Genomic DNA, 6,711 nt, shown 5'->3' on the forward strand with positions numbered 1-6,711 from the left:
TAATTGTAGAACAGTATTATACTTAAAAGACCCTCCAACTGGCCACCATTTGCCATCCTCCAATGGATACCGTGGCCATGCAGTATCACATAGGAAGACCAGGTGTGTCTTCTTTAAGCCCTGGAGATCAAATCTACCCGTTTTTCAGGATACAGTTCAAAGGAGTGAGGCTGGAATTGTTAGCTCCCATCTGTAAGAGAGAAAAAAAGCGACCAAGGCCATTTTTCTACCGGAGGCATCCCTCCCTGCTATAGATGGGAGTGTAGACAGACGTTACACCAAAATCTTTTCCTTCCTGGTTGGACTTAGTCTGCCCCTTACCAACGCAGGCACCGTACTCGTCCCTCCCGGTTCTACCACCGAGATGGGGTGGGGATGTACCAGGGGTAGACTTGGTAGCATCCCTACTTGACGTCCAGCTCTTCACCTTTAACCTTGCTTGCCTCTGATGTCACCCAGGGTGAATCAGAGTAACCTTCTGGAATGCCTCCCAAGCTAAGACTGCTGTGGGAAACATTTGTCACCTGAGTGCCTGTGCACGACCCTGTATTTCCTGATCACAATAAGACCGAAGTGAACAGTATTTCCTGATCACAATAAGACCGAAGTGAACATAAAACTGAGATGTTCTTTCCAAGCATCACCACACCAGTGTAACAGCCTTCTCTGATCCACTAAGAGCCGGTGTTACCAAAGAAAAAAACCCATTGCAGTCCCAATCTGAGTAACCTTTAACCTCAGAGATGTTCTTGGAGCTAGAGCTCCATCCAGGTTCCGAACTTTCGATTCCTAGGAAGGCTAGGCGCTTTCTTGACTACCAATTCAAGTCTTGGACCTAAGCCACAGTATGTAGTAACAGTATAGATCACAAGTCCCTTGAAAGTCTATGATCCGATAGATTAGGTTAGTACTTCTAATTCCCAAGGAGTTATGAAATGGTCAAAGAGACCGAAAAGTTTGACCGAGAAAGGAGAGTTCGGTCCACACGCTTTGCCCATTTCTGGTCGGTTCCTGAAGGAGACATTGGGTGCCTCTTGGCATTGGCAGGTCAGTATAACGCCCCGACAGGTTTCTGCCATAAGCCATATGAGATCACTGTGGAACCGCAGAGCAGGGCTCCTTACTTGCTTCAAGCAGGGCATGCCATTCATTCACACAAGCACACGGTAGAGTTAGTAAAGCACAGCAGAAAACGTGTTCACTAAGAGAACAAAGAACTAAAGCTCCAAGCATCTTTACCTTGTCTTGAAGGATCCCGGACGAGCCCCCAAGATGAAAGGTTGTTGTTGAATCACGCGAATACACTGGGATTCTTGGCTCCCGGAGGAGAAGAATTCAATCCGGGGCCAGAGACGAGGCTTGATCGCTCAGAGCTTTTGTGTAATAAAGTTTTATTAAAGTTTAAAGGAGATAGAGAAAGCTTCTGACATAGGCATCAGAAGGGGGCAGAAAGAGTACCCGCTTGCTAGTGTTAACAACGAAGTTATATAATCCAAAGAATGTCTGGAGGTTGTAAAGACCTCATCAGACCTACTCCCATAATTTACATTTTAAGATAACAGAAGGTTGAATCCAAAGACTGTCCTTAGGCAGGATACATTATTGTTATATAATCCTAAGGAATGTGGAGAAAGAAAAAAAGTTTGTCCTTTCTTCCTCCTTGAGAATTCCAGACCCCTCTCTCCTTGGGGACCCCTAGACTCCCTATCAATCTGCCTAGGAACTGACTCTCTTATTCCCTTCCCCTCAAAAAGAAGATGTCCTGGTCTAAAATACTCTTTTCTGTTGATAAATAGCTCACCTGACCTGCCCTTTTTATAAAAACCTTCCATTCTATGCTGTTTCTCTGAGTGCCTTTGTAGTTGCTAGATGGGATGTTGTCCAATTCAAGAATCATTGAATAAAGCCAGAAGATCTTCAAATTTACTCAGTTAAAACTCCCCCCCCCCACCCCCACCCCCCCCACACATAGGCTATATATGTAACACCTCAGGACAATCTCTGAAGTCAAGATCCTGTTGGGTAAACAAAACAGTTAAGGGTCACCATTTTGGAAAATGTTGTTTCAAGAATGCTTTTTGTGTGTGTGTTTTTTTTTTGTCTAGAGTTTATATATTATAATAAGTCTCAACACAGCAAGATTTACAATTCTTGTTTCAGTGTTTTATACCCTAAGGGATCTAAAAAGTCTTTGAATAAGGTTATTGCATTGTGTAACATGATTCACAAGTGTAACAGATGCTTGTCCTCAGGCAGGTGCTACGTGATTGTTTGATGAGTGACTATATGTCAATGCAGGTCAAACAGAGGAGGGTTTTCTTTATGCTGCAATGCTCCTGTGATCTCTGTGATGGCTACTGGCTACTCCCTAAGAATAATGAAGAATATGTGTCAGTTTATACTGTTTCTCAGGGAAATCATAGGGGATCCTGAAAAAGCTAATAAAGCAATGAGTGAGAACTCAGAGGCGTGAATGAGGTAGGTGGGAGTGAGAAAGGGGGAGAGAATATTTGAGGAAATATTAAAAAAAAATGCAAGAGAAAGACAGAGTAACAGAAAAGAGCAGTGGCATGAGAATTTTAAGCAGGTTGCTGGGAAGACATTTAGTTTCATGCTTTTATTTCAAGGTTGAAAAAGTCCTTACTGGTACATTCATTTTTAAATACCACATAAGACTTGGTCCATAACAGTTAGATTGGGGAAGATGAACAGGATGGAAGCTGGTGACAAGGAGAGAACTTGGAAGCCAGAGAAGAGAGTCAGAACTGGAAGAGAAATGAGCATTTGGGTAGGCGGTCTTGGGATTAGGGAAGGAGCAGATTTTTTTTTTTTTTTCTTCAGACAGTGAATAAAGGGAAGGTTCATTGGTAAGAGCAGGAAGTCAGAGTAGTGGTGTTGTGTGGTAGGTTTGCTTAGAACAGAAATCAAAGACCAACTTTTCTGAGAGAAAAAAAAAAACATCTGCAAATGAGATGCTGTTTCTGCAACTTCCATTGGCTCCTGGTTCTCCTCGTGGGTGGAGACAATGAAGAGAATAAGAACTCTGTTCCAGAAGCTGGGTATATGTGTGTGTGAATGTGTGTGTGTGTGTGTGTGTGTGTTTGTGTGCGTGCGCGCGCACGTGCATACCTATGTGTATGGGGTGGTTTCCCAAACCAGAAGATTGAGAATATCAGCCTAGTTTCATTCTGAGCATCCCTGACGCAGACCCCTGTGCTCTCATAGCACATAGGGCCCTGGGGCAGGCATGTGTCTGCTGAGATATCTTGCCTTTCATCTAGATTCTGAGTTTCCTTTCTTTGGCACCTTTCATTCTCCAGTCTCTCCTTCTCAATGCCCCTCCTCATTGTCTTTGTTCTTTTACCACAGACTTTCAGGAGCCCGTTTCCTTTGAAGTCATCTGTATCTTATCCTTTCACAACAGTTCTTGGGTGCAAAGTCTGGGCTCAGGCTGGTTGGGTGAGTTGCAGACTCATGGCTGGAAGAGCAACCCTGGCACTATTATTTACCTGTGGCCTTGGTCCAAGGGCAACTTCAGCAATGAGGAGTTGATGGAACTGCAAAGTTTTTCTCACATGAGCTTCATTAGATTTGTTCAGGCATTTTACAGCCATGCCAGGAAATGGCAATTTGAATGTAAGTTCATTTTCCTTAACAGGGATTGGGGATATGGTAGGGGGTGTGTGGGTTTTACTGAGTTTATTTCTCTAAGAAACAGCCTCCAATCAATTCTGGAACTTAACTCTCCAAACCATAGCATTGCAATTGTATCCTTTTGGCAAGAGGGTATATTCCAGACCCTGATTTCACAGAAGGTTCAAGACTTCTGCTATTTACAGACTCCTCTCTCATTGACTGCAGGCTTGTGCTTTATTATCTTGCATTTTGGTCACTTGCAAGAGCCCCTTTCCCCAGTTTCCAACTAGGCATCTATGTCTATATATTCATTGTTATCTATATATTCAGTGTTATCTATTGTATTTCATTCATCCTGGGTTATTTTAACCCCCACTTTCTCACATTAAGTCCTTCCTTATTCTCTTGCTCATATAATTTACACTGCCTTCTTTAAATATTTTACCCTCCTCCTTATGTCATCCATCTCTTCCTATATTCCTAATTGCCAATAATTCCCCTTTCTCTGAATATCTGATGAAACCAATCTTGCTCCATTTCCTCAAATCATCTGAAATTCTCCCTTCTGTTTCCATCTTCCTTTTATCTTTTTTATGCGCTCTTTTCTCTAATTTTTTTGCCAGATCCCTTTGAGGTACAGATAGCAAAAGGCTGTGAGCTGCAGGCTGGGGAAGCCCCAGTAGGCTTTATGAGAGTTGCTTATCAAGGATCAGACTTCTTGAGCTTTCAGAACAAGTCATGGGTGTCCTCTCCAGAGGGTGGAAGGAGGGCTCAGGTCCTCAGAAGACTATTCAATTTGTTCCAAGGAACCCAGTTAATAATACACAAGCTCCTCAGTGATACCTGCCCACATTTCCTCTTGGGTCTTCTTGATGCCAGGAAGGCATATCTCCAGAGACAAGGTTAGTCCCACACCCTTTTCCATTAATATTTTGTTCTAAAATCATACCTTTTCATTTCCTAACAAGGAACTAAGAGGGGCAGGGGATAATGGGTGACAATCCTAGATATGGGAAAGTGAAAGTTGCTCACTTGTATTTGATTCTTTGCAACCCCATGGTCTATTACAGTCCATGGAATTCTCCAGGCCAGAATATTGGAGTGGGTAGCCTTTCCCCTTCTCCAGGGGATTTTCCCAACCCAGGGATCGAACCAAGGTCTCCTGCATTGCAGGTGGATTCTTTACCAGATGAGCCACAAAGGAAGCCCAAGAATTCTGGAGTGGGTAGCCTATCCCTTCTCCAGAGGATCTTTCTGATCCAGGAATCAGGCCAGGGTCAATGTGGGAAAGTGTGTCTATCTAAATTGATGTGAAAATCTGAACTTCTGGGTCTGCATTAGAGTCCTCATCTGACTATCTTCCCTGTCCTCTGCAGTACGACCAGAGGCCTGGCTCTCCCTTGGCCCCAGTCCTGGCCCTGGACAACTGACGCTGGTTTGTCACATCTCTGGCTTCTACCCAAAGCCTATTTGGGTGATGTGGATGCGGGGTGAGCAGGAGCAACAGGGCACTCAGAGAAGTGACATCTTACCTAACGCTGATGGGACATCGTATCTTCGGGTTTCCTTGGATGTGGAAGCCATTGAGGCATCTGGCCTGAGTTGCCGGGTGAGGCACAGCAGTCTAGGAGGCCAGCACATCATCCTCTACTGGGGTGAGGAAAAACTGGAGCCCCGCTGGGATGGGAATAGGTGGTCCTTAAGCAGACTAAGAGAGCCAAGTGAAAAATTGGGGATTCTAGGGACTCCAGACCCAAAAGGAATACAAATAAAATAAAAAATATAGGAGTTGAAAATGAGAACCCTAGAGACATAGGGAAACTTGAGGTTAGATGAAGGAGGGATGAGAGAAGAAATAGGAAAGAATGAGAGGGTGAGGTGACACTCCAGTAACAAAGGAAGAGCACAGAAATGCAGTAAAACAGTGGGTGGGTTTTGAGGACATCTGTGTGTGTCCTGTCCACAGATCATCACAGCTCTGTGGGCTGGATTGCTTTGGCAGTGAGTGCGACCCTGGTGCTCATGGCAGGTCTTGCATTTTGGCTTTGGAAGCACTGATGAGTTCTTTGTGTGCATCCTTCCTGCCCTTTTTCAAGTGTCCACTTGTCTGTCCATCCTTTTTCTTCTCTCTCTCATCAGTTTTCCTCTTCCCAGCTTTCTTCCTTCTTAGCAGTCATTTCTTACCTCCACTCCATCTTTGTTCTCATTAGGACACACCATGAATCCCCAAGCTCTATTCTTCCTTTGTAATGAGATCCCAGCTGCCCAGGAACTCAGGACACATCTAAACAGACTTAGGTGATGATGGCCTTTCCACTCTCCTTACAGAGAGTTTTTAATTGTTGTGATTTTCTGCTTAATGATCAGCTGTCAATGAAGCTAAATGCATTTTTGTGATATTTGTCATTCTAACCTGTGTTTGGGATTTTAAATTCTGAATGGAATAAGGTCCTAGGATCCTTCACGTATTCAAATGTGAGTGCATCATCAGGCTTATTTCAGATGTTACTTCCTCCAGAGGATCTTCCCTCATTCACAAGTGGAAGCTGTCTCTGCCTCGTCTGAACTGCCATTGTAATTTAACTGAACTTTTAAAAATCCTCCTCACTTTAGACCCTTTGTTGTAGCTGTTTATTTCCCCTTTCCCTTCTATTTTATAAGCTTCTTGAGAACAAAGTCCATGTCTTTTTACTATTTGTATCTATGGCAAAATGTCTTATCTGTATGTAGTATGTTGTAAGTAAAAATCTGGGCTGAATTTATTCTGAATTTATGATCTTAAAAACATTTTTTTTCTTCCTGTCATCTTTGTAGTAGTTGATACATCTGATGCTCTTCTGGTTAAAGGTCTTTTCACTTGGCTAAGGGACTGCACTTAGTGATCTTAGTTTTTAGTCATTTCTCTGAGCTCTTGAGGAGAAACAGTTTTATATTTGACCATTCTTATTTTTTAACTCTAGAGATTAATTTGGATGAAAATATTTCTTTATATTGAGAGTCAATTGTACTGCAAGTATATCAAACCAGTCAATCCTAAAGGAAATCCATCCTGAATGTTCATTGGAAGGACTGATG

The 6,711-nt window shown here is 43.1% G+C and overlaps 1 pseudogene; it reads left to right on the top strand.

Moving 5' to 3' along the window:
• The first annotated feature begins 2,972 nt into the window (after nucleotides 1–2,972).
• LOC147376755 (T-cell surface glycoprotein CD1a-like) lies at nucleotides 2,973–5,694 on the top strand (annotated as a pseudogene).
• Nucleotides 5,695–6,711: the final 1,017 nt, after the last annotated feature.

Source organism: Bos grunniens, chromosome 3, assembly GCF_055505025.1.
Source record: "Bos grunniens cultivar Pamir isolate PY7600 chromosome 3, Bosgru_T2T1.0, whole genome shotgun sequence".
NCBI classification, from domain to species: Eukaryota; Metazoa; Chordata; class Mammalia; order Artiodactyla; family Bovidae; genus Bos; species Bos grunniens.